At 43.5% G+C, this 15,240-nt stretch overlaps 1 long non-coding RNA gene across 1 annotated transcript; it reads right to left on the bottom strand.

Annotated features, from left to right (window-relative positions):
- Positions 1-23: 23 nt before the first annotated feature.
- LOC121540311 lies at positions 24-4,940 on the bottom strand. Its single transcript, XR_005995481.2, has 3 exons — positions 4,765-4,940; positions 464-643; positions 24-111 (listed from the first exon to the last, which is right to left on the bottom strand). It is a non-coding gene; the product is annotated as an uncharacterized LOC121540311 (long non-coding RNA).
- Between the last annotated feature and the right edge of the window lie 10,300 nt (positions 4,941-15,240).

The raw sequence follows: 15,240 nt of genomic DNA, 5'->3' as shown, positions 1-15,240 counted from the left end.
CTGGGTGATGGTGGCACGGATGGTGGGAGCACTGTGCTTGTTCTGTTTCTTATCCCTCTGGGACCAGATGGAGCCCAGGCAGTGGTGAGGAACCACCTTATTGAACAACAACTGGAAACAGACAAACAATTTGACTATTAGTATTAAAACAACGTATATTTATCCTTCATTGTTCCAATCCCACCAGTAACAGTCTCCTCAGCCTCTCAATGAAGAGCAGTAGTGTTCTTCAACCATGGTTCTGGAGAGCCACAGTCTGTACAAGCTTTGTCCCAGCCCAACACTTACACATACAACTGACTTCATCAAAATCATGTTGATTAGATGATTATTTGAACCAGGTGTTATAGCACTATGGCTGGGACAAAAGCTTACACACACTAGGGCCCACCAGGACCAGGAGTTGTCAGCTCCTGCTGTACACTCCAGCCACCACGGGCCCCCAGCCCAGAACCAGACGTACTTGTCTAGCAGCAACTGCAGCACGGTGTGCGTGCTGGTGAAGGCGCGGTATGTGGACAGGAATATGCTGGTGTAGGCAAGGTCATTGCCCCTGAACGCCGTCAGTAGGGTCTCCACTAGCCGCTCCAGCATTCCCTCCTGGATCTTTACAGCTGGTTTCCTTTCTTTCACAACCCTCCGCCTGTGACGGGACAAGATGGAAAGAACCAGGGATAGGTGTTGAGACAACGGCACCCTATTTCATTCTTAAGCTGATGTATCCAAGTATTGTGTCTGTTGGGAGAAGAATGAGGGGAGAGAGAAGGAGTGAGAGAGAAAAGGGAGAGAGAAGTTGGTGCTACAACAGGAAACGCTCCAATCTGCTTCTAATCATGGAACGGAGAGCCCCTCCTCCACCCTGTCCTCTGGCTCAAAAAGGGAGGCAAAGAGGACAGCACTCAGTCCAACTCCAACTAGCTCTTTACTCTCAGTCAGCACTGCTCTCTGGCAAACATCTATCCACTGGAAATGTACTGACTGTCGAGTAACAAAAATATACATGTACATTCACACTGTATTTGCATAGAATTTCTATTCGGATGGCACTCTATGGGCTGAGCCACAACAGTAAACAGAGCACCATTGTGGCTCCCCGTTTATGTCATCTTGCTATCCGCTAAACAAATGAGGGGATTACAAGTCAACAACAACCACAGAAAGACAACCAACCATACAAACAATACCTAGGTTTCCATGCAAATATTCTAAAATCCACTCTGGTCATGGCAGGTGCGCTCTAACCAACAGCTCGCAGATAGTGTGGGTATAGCCTACATAAAAATTATAATTTTTATTTGTCAAACGGCAGCCAAGCATCTATCATCATGTCACCAGAATAAGACCCTCGATATTTATTGGAAAGGAGCATCAAGCTCATCACCGTGCACTTTCACCACCCTGTGAAGTTCATCATTTATTTAATCTGTAGCCTAATAAACTGCATGCTTTCCTGAGTCATTGTGGGAGGACCACAAATCATGTCATTGCTTGACTCCAAGTTTACTTCAATATGATAGTTATATCAATATTTGCGCATAAAGTAGGGCCGGGACGATACCAGTGTCGCAATATTTTTTCCATGGCAAAAATGAAAACACTAAGTAGACCGAACACTTTAAAAACCTGCTGTATGTAAAATATTGTGTGCTATATCTTGGAAAATAAATGTGACTTTGGATGACAATATAATGTTTGCTTCTATCACTAGGGCTGTTTTTCGAAAGAAGTTAAATCCGCTTTGTGTTTTGTTTCCTTGCCACGATATTAACAAGTATCGTGATACTGATATCGTCCCGACCCTAGCATAACGGCGTTTCCGCCGCCATTTCTCGCATAATTCATTTTACTGACACAAAAAGGTCTCACCTTGTCTAGCGTATTTAGTTTAGTCGACATTTGGAAAGTTCACAGACAAATTTGCTGTTTCCGTCAGGCCGGTCGTGACATTTTTTATCCGACGTAAACTTTACTCGCATAACAAAATGGTTGGACGGAAACTTATAATAGAATACACAAGGTGCAATTTCAAAATGTGATTGTGCATCAGAAGTCACTCAATTAGCCCAGGTCAGCAAAAAAATAAATAAATGGAGATTGGTAAGTTAGTCTAGCGGCCAGCTATCTAAACTTGTAGTAAGCATGGTCGAAATACCGACCGAGGTGGGACCCATTGATCATCAGTTATATTAAAAACAGCAAACGTTTGCCTCCATCCTATGGCAAAATGTTTGGAATTGTAGGAAATTAGCTGTAAAACTGCTAATTTCTCTCCGCCCCATGGCAAAATGTGTAGAAATGCAAAAAAAAAAAACGGCAACATTTTATCTATTGGTCAGAGAGGGGGCCGCTAAAGTGTTTTGATTGTATGGTGGGGGGCCCCATCATGATGAATTCCGATTTTTTTTGTGGCCCCCACCCCCATCAAAGTTCCCCCTCCCTGGTCTAGAGAGTGTGTTAAAAGTGTTGCAAAATTGTGTATTAAACAATTTCAGAATTGGTTTGACTTTGGATAGCCTATCTCCGGGGCTAGTTAGGAACCGTCAATAAATTACAAAATGTAGATGGAACAATATTTTCAGGTTGCACACCTTTTAGTTCTCATTAAATGCTTTCAATATTTGTATATGAATTTCTACTGTGGCTCAGTTGGCACAACAATATGGCTCTTGCAATGCCAGGATAGTGTGTTCAATTCCTGGGACCACCCATACAAAAAAATTATGCACAGATGACTAAGTCACTTTGGATAAAAGTGTCTGCTAAATGGCAAGACATTTTTTGAATAAAAATAAAATGTATAGTTGAGGTTAAGTCATTGAAATTTGGTGCTATTGAAATGTGCAGTGGTCTAAGGCACTACATCGCAGTGCTAGCTGTTCCACTAGAGATCCTGGTTCGAATCCAGGCTCTGTCGTAGCCGGCCGCGACCGGGAGACCCATGGGGCGGCGCACAATTGGCGCAGCGTCGTCCAGGGTAGGGGAGGGAATGGCCGGCAGGGTTGTAGCTCAGTTGGTAGAATATGGCGTTTGCAACGCCAGGATTGTGGGTTCGATTCCCGCGGGGGGCCAGTATGAAAAAATTATAATAAGTATGCACTCACTAACTAAGTCGCTCTGGATAAGAGCGTCTGCTAAATTACTTAAATGTAAATAAAAATAGGCCCATATACATTGTGTAATTTACTGATGATCCCTAACCAGCCCCATAGGGATATTCAAAGTCAAACCAAATTTACCATGGGCATTATGATCCCTCATATGAAAAAATAAACATGTATGCACTCACTAACTGTAAGTCGCTATGGATAAGAGCGTCTGCTAAATGAGTATATTGTAATGTTCAGCTGTGGTCCGAATTGATGATTACTTGGGTGCTGTGGGCAGCATGCACGTGCACAGATAGGGCCCTTCCAGTCTCCAAAGTGCCCTTTTGGGTAGTGGTATAATGCTGTGTTCAAAACAACTGGAAACTCTCAGACTTCCGAGTGTTCAAAACAACTGGGAACTAAAAGATAACCGAGCTCCAACTCTGGGTGTTTGAATACTTTGTCACTCGGAACCCACTGCCCGCAAATCGTTGTTACATCGTAAAGTTGTCAGTTGGTTTCGCCTGTTGATCTTCCCTGTAAAGATTTCGCGGCCCGCCCGGTTGGGGACAGTCTGCCCTGCATGGAGATTGGATACAGGGCGCGTTCAAACATGCACTTGAGAGAATTGCCCCCTGAAAAAGGTCTGTGCATGATTGAAATAAACTCAACCCAAGGAAAGATGTTGCATAGCTTTAATTCCATGACATACTTTTTTTTTCATAATTCTCTGGAAAAATCTCCATATTGGACTACACTAACTTTGAACACAATTATCCTATTAACACTTCAGATTCAATTTTGACACTAGAATAAATCTTTGACTAATATCGATGCCACAACCAGAACGTTTTCAACCAGATAACTTTATTTTTTTCGATTTCAGTCGGTCTGAGCGCAGCTCCTCAACAAGTACCAGCTGCTAATCAGCCTCCACACCTGTCCTCACTCTCCTTGATCACAACTGCCACCACCAGGGCAATTGTTCCCACATTTCACTCTTGGCTAAGAGACAAAAGTGTTTCCGTTCTACAGAGAAAAACTAACCGTATCATATTCGGCCAGAGTTAAATTTCCAGAGCGCGCCCGCGTCTTTCCGCAAAACGTTTACGAGCAGGAGATTAAAAAGTAATACACCACGACAACATCGAGGGAGAGAAAACAATTAAAACCATAGAGGACGAGGCGAAGCGAGAGGGTTTTACTCAGCCCAAAATAAGACTACAAAGTGAGGAATTTTTGTAGAGGTTAACGAGTGTCGAATTTGGTCAACAATGGATTACTAATTTGCTACCTACGTGAGGCTTATTTGATCGAATAGAAGTGTAATACTGGTTAGGTGTTAAGTGGACGCACGTAGCATTTCGGCAACTTTTTAAAAAACTACTATATTAGAGTAGTGCCAGTTCACATGAGTATGTGGCCACTCATTGGCTAGAATGGTCCCACTTGATCTCGCCTCCCTTCCATCTTGATTACATTTATTTCCCATTGTTAGAGCAGTCACTCGACTAGCTTGTCAATAATAGAAAATATTTTAAAACTCAATGTTAAAAAGTACCCCTCTTATCCTTTATCCGCTACATTCAAAAGCCTAATAGCCCCTCCCGCTCCAGCCTCTAAAAGATGACTATCAACCGCAAAATAGTCTGCAGTACAGAAAACAAACTTTTTTTACCATCTTAACTTTCCAGGTGAATCTCAAGGCCAGCGCTTTATGATCCGAGGTCGTCATCAGAACACGGTAACAGTCCACCCAGGTCAGACATGTTTCCAGTCCCCAGCCACATGGTCCTGCTCTGTAAAATATTTTCTCCTCCACTACACACACAATCTGTCACAGCTCTGTCTGCGTTGTCCCCACTCTGGTTCAAATCTTCTTCAGTGGATTTTATATGGCGGTTGGCAACCAACTTTAAGGCGCATTACCGCCACCAACTGTACTGGAGTGTGGACCATTGTCAAGGAAGGCAGAGAGGATTTGGTGAAGCGGGAGGGATAACTGGGCCAACAATCTGTCTTCTCCAGCAAGTGGCATTTTGTCGCTCACCAATATTGGAGTTTTTGTATGGAGGTCAACGAGTGTCGAATTTGGTCCAAAAAATTGAATTACTTTTTTGCTACTTGAGGTTTATTTGATCGAATATAAGTTTTGTAATGCTTAGGTTGTTATGAGTGTACCGATATATAAGTCGGACACGTGACATCCCGGCAACGTTGATAAAAAACTCATTATATCAGAGTTGTGCCAGTTAGTGCTATAGCGAATCCTTCGGACGTCCCTAACCTTAACCCCTAACCTTAACCTTTTTACATGTCAACATCTATAGAGCCCCATAGTGGAGTCATAATGCCCATAAAACCTAGCTGTCAAACAGGGAAATGGTTCCAATCGTTTTTCCACCATTAATTTTTCCCCATAGGGGATTTTAGAAACACTTAAAATAAGGGCCATGTTTCATGTAGGCTTACCCTGGCGTGATGTTTTGATAACCATCTAAATCTCTCTCGGACAAGGTGACAGTTTATCTAACCTGCTATCCCAGTCTACCAAATGCGAACTGAAAATATGGTTTTGACTCAGTGTACACAAATGGATGTGTCATGCCTCCTGTGAATATTATATCAATTTTATTTTTTGCAATTAGGAAACATCTTGAGGATTTTGGAAATGTGTCATGTGTTGGGCTAATATGTTGGATAGATGTCGAAAGAGGTTACAGAAGATGGAAATGCAAAATGTGTCCCACTGTTTCCGAACTCACCCATCATAATTAAATACTACATCACCTGAAGATTTTCTCAGCAGTTCACTTAAGCTTGGCTCTTCAACACCATTATTCCTTAAATCTACACTGAACAAAAATATAAACACAACATGCAACAATTTCGAAAAATTTGACTGATTTACAGTTCGGAAATCAGTCGATTTAAATAAATTCATTAGGCCCTAATCTATGGATTTCACATGACTGGGAATACAGACATGCTTCTGTTGGTCACAGATACATTTTTAAAAAAGGTAGGGGCGTGGATCAGAACCAGTCAGTACCTCATGCAGTGCAACAAATCTCCTTCGCATAGAGTTGATCAGGCTGTTGATTGTGGCCTGTGGAATGTTGTCCAATCCTCTTCAATGGCTGTGCGAAGTTGCTGGATATTAGCGGGAACACGCTGTTGTACACGTTGATCCAGAGCATCCCAAACATGCTCAATGGGTGACATATCTGGTGAGTATGCAGGCGATGGAAGAACTGGGACATTTTCAGCTTCCAGGAATTGTGTACAGATCCTTGCGACATGGGGCCATGCATTATCATGCTTAAACATGACATGATGGCGGCGGATGAATGGCACGACAATGGGCCTCAGGATCTCGTCACGGCATCTCTGTGCATTTGAATTGCCATCGATAAAATACAATTGTGTTAATTGTCTGTAGCTAATGCCTGCCCATACCATAACCTCACCGCCACCATGGGGCACACTTCACAATGTTGACATCACCAAACCATACACGCTGTCTGCCATCTGCCCGGTACAGTTGAAACCGGGATTCATCCGTGAAGAGCATACTTCTCCAGCATGTCAGTGGCCATCGAAGGTGAGCATTTGCCCACTGAAGTCGATTATGATGTCGAACTGCAGTCAGGTCAAGACCCCGTGAGGACGACGAGCACGCAGATGAGACTGTTTCTGACAGTTTGTGCACAAATTCTTTGTTTGTGCAAACCCACAGTGTCATCAGCTGTCCGGGTGGCTGGTCTCAGACGATCCCGCAGGTGAAGAAGCCAGATGTGGAAGTCCTGGGCTGGTGTGTTTACACGTGGCCTGCGTTTGTGAGGCCGGTTTGACGTACTGCCAAATTCTCTAAAATTTATTATCTTGGTAAAGAAGAAATGCTCACTAACAGGGATGTAAACAAATGTGTGCACAGAATAAGCTTTTTGTGCATATGGAAAATGTCTGGGTTTTATTTCAGCTCATGAAACATGGGACCAACACTTTACATGTTGTGTAATAATCTCTCCCTTTCCCTCCCATATTGCTGGCACTGAAATAGAATGTGTTCCACTGTCTCCATCTCCTCCTGACAGTGATCACACCTCCCAGTCAGAAGTGTACCTACAAATGTCAATGTACTGTTGAGCCTTGTGTATCCCAGTCTCAGCCTTGGGTGGCCCAGTCTCAGCCATGTGATTACACTTTCCTCCCTTCTCTCTCGACCCGAGGACCTCCCTGCACCCACCCTTTCCTGGATATTATACAGGCGTCTTCCCTTTCCCTCCCTGTTCCACAACTCTTGCCATTTGTTTTTAACCACTGTTTTAATCAGCCCTTTGGCTTCTGCTTTACTAATTAATAATTCCATTTCAACATTAGGATGTTTGAGAGCCTGCTTGGCGAGAACATCCACCTCCTCATTCCTCACTACTCTCACATGAGCTGGTACCCCCATCTGTCTCACCCTATGCAAGCACTGCAAAATCTCTACAATACATCTTGCCTGCTTTGAGATACAAATTAATTTAAGCTCATCAGTGCTGCACAGGAGTCAGAGCAGATGACTACCCTGTCTGGCCACACCTCCTCCACCCACTCTGCAGCCAATAGTATGGCCAACAACTCCATTGTATAAACAGATAAATTATCCATTGCTTTTTTTGTCACTGAAACCTTAAACTCAGGAACACTAAAAGCTGCACCTGTCCTCCCTGTTTTAGGGTCCTTAGATCCATCTGTGAATATATTCAAGAAAGCATAGTACTGTGTTAAATGTTCACTTACAAAATGTACTGGATCTACTCCTTCCTCACCAGCTCTTACCCTCTCAAGCAACCCTAGGTCTGTCATTGGCTGAGGGAGGAACCAAGGTGGGATAGCAGGAAGAACCACAGAGGGGCTGAACTCCTTCCCAAACAGCCCCATCTCTCTCGCAATGCCATTACCTATCCTCAGTCTCAAATTTCCCTCTTCTTAATCTTCTTAATCTCCCCTCGGCCTCTTCCTCCGTCGCTGTTGAATGGCTGAGCTCCGCCCACTGCACTCGTGGTCCTCCCCATAACCCCTCTTTCCACTTTCTTTAAATGTTTAATTTTCAGGGAGAACATGAAAGATACAATCTGACATATATTTAGAGAAAAATGAAAGTTAATAATTTTGTGAATTCTGTGAAAATTATACATGAATGCTTGTGCGTAAAGCTTAAGCCAGATTGTAGTAGTAGAGTGGGTAAATGCAAGGAAGGCTGGCGATGCAGTCACTACTGTGTATTGTTTTATGTGAATAGTGTATGTGTGTGAGAATAGTCAACAACTGTTCCACTGTGTATGTGTTTGTACATGTAGTCAACTACTTGTGTGAGTCAGTGGAGAGATGGAAATCAGAAGGTGGTCAAACATTTGGAGAGTTTTATGAAGCTATTAGGATGATCAATAGCAGTATGTCTCATGTAATACCTTCAGCCACCCAGGCCCACACAATGCACTGAGTGAGCCATGTACTGTACTAGTAGTACTAGGCTGCTAGTGGACAATGGGAGCCCTGTGAGGGGTTTCTCTCTGTGGGAGAGTACAGCGTACAGTGTCACTGCCCCATATACAGCCCATTTCAGGCCGGGCCAGGGGCTTCCTGCCTGAAGCCCTGTGTACCCTGGTTGGAGGGTCAGGGGTCCAGGGAAGCCCTGTGTATGCTGGTTGGAGGCCAGTTCCCAGGCTGGCCTGACCCACCATCCACATCAGTCTCCATGGGTCTGGGAAGAATTGACAGGCAATGGGAAAGGTTGTGACCCCTGGCTCTCCCCCGGGGACAGTTGTGTTGCTCTCAGAGGGGAATGATGTCATCCTTCTGCTCACAACACTCCTTCTGTCAAAGTGACAGGCACGGCTCAGATCAACTGGACCGATGAGGACACATCTTCCATTTCACAAGGAGTTGGTTTGGGATGCAGAGAGAGAGGGCTAAGTTCGATGGCGCAATTGATGCAGTTTGGCACTGCAGTGTTCAGATGAAATAAGAGACTGTTTGTATTGCGTCAGTTGCTTGGGGATGATAAAGTCATCTATCTGATTGATTTACAGTAGTAAGATCCTACTGCTGCTCCAACATATCTTATAGTCCAGAGCAAGTCTCTGTGGAAAAGGAGGTTTGTTTGTCTGAGGGGCCAGAGTAGGGGTGCTGTTCTTCCTGAGATCTGAGATGTTAAATACACAGCACAGACTAGGGGACTGCACAGAGGGGTCAGCTCTGCACCTGCCTTGAACCCTGGACACGCAGCTTCCAGCCTTCCCTCTTGGGGACCCACGTCACTCTCCCCCATCCTCCCTGCTACAGAACCAGGACAGGGATCAGCAGCGTGGAGTGGAGTGGGACAAAAACAGGAGGAGCGCAGCGCTGTTATTTCTCCATTGTGGGGAAAAAGGCACATTCCAGGAAATTCTCCATTGTGTGGAAAAAGGCACATTCCAGGAAATCTCCCACTTCCTGCCTGCAGCCTCCGGACTCCACAGCACCTCCTGTTCTTATACCTGACTGGCTGGGCTAAGACATAAAACTCAGGGAGGAGAGGACAGGACAGGACAAGAGATGAAAGGACAGGAGAGGAACGGAGAGGGAGAGGAATCATAAAACTCTACATCAAGGGGACAGAACAGCAGCAGCTCACTCACTCACAGAGAGAAGATAAGGAGACACTCAGTACAACACTATAGGGATCTAACTATAGCCATATCAGAGCCAAGAGGGTTTTACAGATCAGAGCCAGACTGTGTGGGATGGTATGAAGCTACTCTGTCTAAGTGAAGAGGATCAAGAGGTCAGTGTTAGAGAAAGTCTACTGTACTGTTGGAGAACAGGCCGTTTAATGGGTGTTATCAGAGCTCTCTGTGTGTGTGTGTGTGTGTGTGTGTGTGTGTGTGTGTGTGTGTGTGTGTGTGTGTGTGTGTGTGTCATAGAGTTGACAACACGGTCAGGAGCTCATAGAGAAGCCCTCTAAGCCAGAAGAGAAGAAGCCCAAAACAATAACAGAATCATCATTTGAAAAATACTTAGGGGCTGATCCGGGAGACCATAACGGGCACTAGTAGAGAGTTGTAGGTGCTAGTGGATAAGGTTCAGCCACCACAAGTATGTTTGGCAAGAACAAGTCCCAGATATCTTCAAACAGATTTATTCAGATAATGGAGTTCATCACACCAAACTCCTTGAGTACTGACCGCTCCCATAGAAAGGGAGAGTGTAAAAGTGGTTCTTTGGAGGAATAGAAAGTACAGGATTACATACAGCGTAAAGCGCAAAGCCAAATACACATAGCTAGTAGAATACACAGGACAAAGGCCCAATTACTGGTAAGCGTATAACAACTGAAACATGACTGCAGTGTAACTAAGGTCTGCACATGTGCACAAGACCACGACCAATGTGGAATAGTAACTGCGCCAAGAGGAAAGGCACAGGCTAAATAGGCTACATGCTACATAAGGTTACATACAGAGTGCAGTAGCATGAGACTACATAAATGTTATAAATGTCCTTAAACATGACGAAATGCATAAACAGAATATATTTCCCTTGAAATGATACATGTGAGCTTCAAGGAAAGTACCTATTAAACATGGTAAATATTAACTTGACCGCCTTAGCAACACCTAACTAAAGTAATGACCTGTAGGACAGTACTTACAATTAAATGTACACACTAAAATACAGATTGGTGAGGAACAGCCCAAACAGCCCATTCTCTTCTGACCATGATTTCACTCTAAAGACTTCTTCTTCTATGATATAACGGCGGTCCGCAAACCAACGTTAAAGGTGCATGCCGTCACCAACTGTGCTGGAGTGTGTGGTTAATCACGGTTTACAATATTTCTAAATCCCCCTACCTAACTCAGTACTTCTGATAAAATATAAAAGAGCTTTACTAACTATTCAATACAGACTAAGAATCTGAGCATACTATAAGGTTGTACGTCCTCCACCCACTGGAGGGCAACTATTATCGCCAACAGTTCAACTGAGTATACTGACAGTTCATCTGTTAGTCTTCTACATATCTGCACATCAAATTCAGGAACGTAAATGCCTGCTCCTGTGCGCCCAATATCACTCTGAAGACAAGACAGGAGCAGGGTTTGTGAGGGGCACGGGGAATGGCGGACTGTGATTGGCTGACACAAGTGGGGTGACTTGTAGGTACCACTAAGAAAATAAGGGTTTTGGGAAAATACAACTACTAGAATAAGGGTGATGTAACTGCTAAATAAGAGCTGGCCTTTTTAGCATCAGTGGAATTCAGAGGAACTTAGGAAGAATGATTATATTTCTTACAGGTATCACTCTGGGTTCTTGCCCTATGGACATTTTTATATATGGTACCATTCCCTGGTTTTGGAAAGGGGTGGGGAATGTTATGTATGGTACGACGTGCTGTACGTTGTTTATTTTTATCCATCTACCAATAGTTGCCCTTTGCTAGGCATTGGAAAACCACCCTGGTCTTTGTGGTTGAATCTGTGTTTGAAATTCACTGCTCGACTAAGGGAACTTACAGATGATTGTATGTGTGGGGTACAGAGATGAGGTAATCATTCAAAAATTATGTTAAATACTATTGCACACAGAGTGAGCCCATGCAACTTATGTGACACATTTTTACTCCTGAACTTATTTAGGCTTGCCATAACAAAGGGTTGAATACTTATTCACTCAAGACATTTCAGCTTTTCATTTTGAACTAATTTGTGAAAATTTTGAAAAACATAATTCTACTTTGACATTATGGAGTATTGTGTGTAGGCCAGTGACAAAAAATCTCAATTTCAACAATTTAAAATTCAAGCTGTAACACAACAAAATGTGGAAAAAGTAAAGGGGTGTGGATACTTTCTGAAGGCACCATATATCCAACGACGAAAATTATGTACAAAAAATACATACAAAATCATTTAAAAAATGTGCTACGAAAACTCCGTAGGCCGCCTATTGGGGGAATCCTGTTGTAGAGTATAGTGTTCCAAAAAATACTGTATGTCTTAAAATGAACAAAATCAAAAAGAGTACTTTGAAGATATTAATATTAATATTTTGAATGTTGAATAAATTATTGTGAAAAATTGTATTTCAGAATCTAGACATACTCCATATGTTAGAGCACACTATACGGAATATAGATGTTGTCTGTATCATGTATGGTTCACGGATCATAAGGTCTTACAGGAGGCTTGTATGGGTCTAAAAAGGGCCTACAATGGCCACTTTCATCATGATTTTCAAAAGATATTTTGTGATACAAATGTAAAAAGCATGTCAAACATCCTTTCTCCCAATAGATTTGTGGAATTTCTCTATAGCTTCATAAACCCTAAGAGCTGAGAAATCAAGCAATCAAAGTTGTCTCCCTCCTCGCCCAGGCTGAACTTCTGTCACCTCTCAATCATGCATATTACAGTTTCCCCTCTCTTGCTCATGTTCCTCCCCACTGGGCACACACTGGTTGAATCAATGTTGTTTCCACGTCGATTCAATGAAATTACGTTGAACCAACGTGGAATAGAGGTTCAATTGACGTCTGTGTCTAGTGGGTCCCCTCTCTTATATCTCTCTCTATGTTTCTACCCTCTCCTTCTCTCTTTTCCGCATTCCTTTTGTTCCTCCCCTCTCCCCCCTTCTTGTCCCGTGTCTACCCCCTCCTCTCTTGTCCCCCCCTCTCCCTGTAGTGCATGTTTCTTGCCTCACCTCTCATTTTTCTCTCCCCTCTTCCTATTCCATCTCTCTTTTCTCCCCTCTATCCCCATGGATTGTGTTTCTCCTCATTCTTATCTTCTCTCCCTCCCCCTGTGTTTCTCCCCTCTCCACTCTCTTGCCTTGCCCCTTCTCTCTGCCCCTTCCTCTCCTCTCTCCTGTATCAGCAGCCCACCTCAGCCTGGTCTCTGATCTACTGTTTGTTCCCAGTGAGGCCCTAAGTGAGGCTCTACCAGTGGCCTCCTGGCCTCAGCAGCACAGTGATTCATACAGCCGGCCAGGCTTCAGAGGAATAACATCATCACCACTGTCAGTAAACCCCACTAAGACACTCAGAGCCCCTCCCCTCTGGACGACCACCGGGCTGGGGCCGCATTGTCTCACAATAGTCTTGCAGAGCACACAGACAATGTTATACCATGGCTTATACAGACTGATCCTAGAACTGCCTCAGAGAAGAGTACAACTGTATGGTTCTTACATGCTGAGGTCAGTTTTACATTTCCTCTACCAAAGCAGCACTGAGGGCAGTCTGGAGAGCTGGACACTGCCTGGTGGTCACTCATCACACTGACCTGCAGGGGGCAGCATATACATAGACAGCGAAAATCTTCCAGGTAAACAAACAAGTGTTGTACTTGGGAACATCATGTACACCACTGTACTAAAATATATGCACAACTAAATGTGGGGGCAAATGTGTGGGCATGCCTATTGCAGTGATTCTATTGAGATACACATGCATTCTGTGAATACACACACACACACACACACAGTCATTGTTATTCACCAAAGGGAAAAACTGATTGTTTCTTACTCCCAGAAAGTAATAACATAAGATATATGGTAGCTGGTGAGAGATATAGCTTATTATTATTAGGTAAGATGTGATATTGTTGTGTAACATAGTGAAATTACACAGTTGTGCCAAAGCAGAGCAGAGGAGAGTAGTGACTTGGCTCTCTGACACAGATGATACATGAGTAACAGCTTCACTGGAAGGAAGGTAGAGGTGGTCTCTAACCTACATATTGACAGCCTTGAGTCTGTGAGCTCCATAAAAATAGCAGTGGTGTTTTGCTGAGCTTGGTGGAGAGCTAATGTACATGGCCTTACTTAGAAACGCTGTGGTGCAGCTCTGCTACAAAACAAAATGACAGGGCTGCTGCAGCAGGAAAGCTGCAGTGTACAGCAAAAGATACGAGAAATGAAAGGGGGGAAAGAAAGGAAATACTATTGGTTTCTAACTGAGAAACAAAGTGCTTCTCCTCGTAGTGTCTTCTGTCTGTCTGAGTCCCTCCTTTTTGTCTTCTTCTCTGTCTCTTTCTTCTGTCACTGATCCAGAGATAATGTACTGTAGGCTCTGTGTCCCCTGAGGGATCTGTCGTTCTGCTCCTGAACAAGGCAGTTAACCCACTGTTCCCCGAGCGCCGATGACGTGGATGTCGATTAAGGCAGCCCCCCGCACCTCTCTGATTCAGAGGGGTTGGGTTAAATGAGGAAGACACATTTCAGTTGTACAATTGACTAGGTATCCCTCTTTCCCTTCCCTGTCTAGCAATGTGTAACTCTTCCATCAGTCTCTGTCATTCACAGCTCTTCAGACAGCCACTGTATACACATGTAAGGGAGTGTTTTGTTTTCTGCCGGGCACTGGCCCTACCACGTACAATGGTAACAATCACTGTGGCCACTCCAGGGCACTGGAGTGTTCTGTGTAAAGAGTTACAATATCTCTTCACATGTTGTTCCCGCTAATGGCCATCGGAGGGCAGTGTAAAGCAGAAAACGTTTTGGAACCACCAAAAATATTTATCTGTTTATAAAAAGCTGGTTAACATTTTACATTTGAGTCATTTAGCAGGTGCTCTTATCCAGAGCGACTTACAGTAGTGAGTGCATTTTTCTGCATGGAGTAGACTCTCAGAATACGTGTTTATGAAATCAGACTAGGAAATGAGAGGAAATTTGTTTTGCTCTCTTTCTCACAAGAATATAATATAAAAAGTATATTTATTGGTAATATAATATAAAATATATATAAAAAAAGTATATTTATTGTAGTTCTCTGGTATTTGTTTGTATACTCATAATGTACACTGCACTGCACTTTGCTGTGAGTGAATTGTGTCAGCAATGTGTCCATGCTGAGTTCAGTGTACCTTGAGTGTGTGAGTTGAGTGTGTGTGTGAGTGTATTGCATGTGAGCTGTGTTGTGAGACTTGTGGGTCTCTCTCTCTCTCCTTCAGCTGTGTAAATGTGTGTAGGCTACACTATGGCTGTGTCAGAGAGCCCACATGAAAAAAGACTATACAATGGTATAAATACACAGCAAATTCTCCAGTGTTAAATCAACACTGAAAAAGTAGGACCATAGACACACTGGAACCAGTGTTAAATAAAATAAACACTA

This window comes from Coregonus clupeaformis, chromosome 26 (assembly GCF_020615455.1).
Source record: "Coregonus clupeaformis isolate EN_2021a chromosome 26, ASM2061545v1, whole genome shotgun sequence".
Taxonomy (NCBI): Eukaryota; Metazoa; Chordata; class Actinopteri; order Salmoniformes; family Salmonidae; genus Coregonus; species Coregonus clupeaformis.
This window is presented reverse-complemented; position numbering and strand designations above follow the sequence as displayed.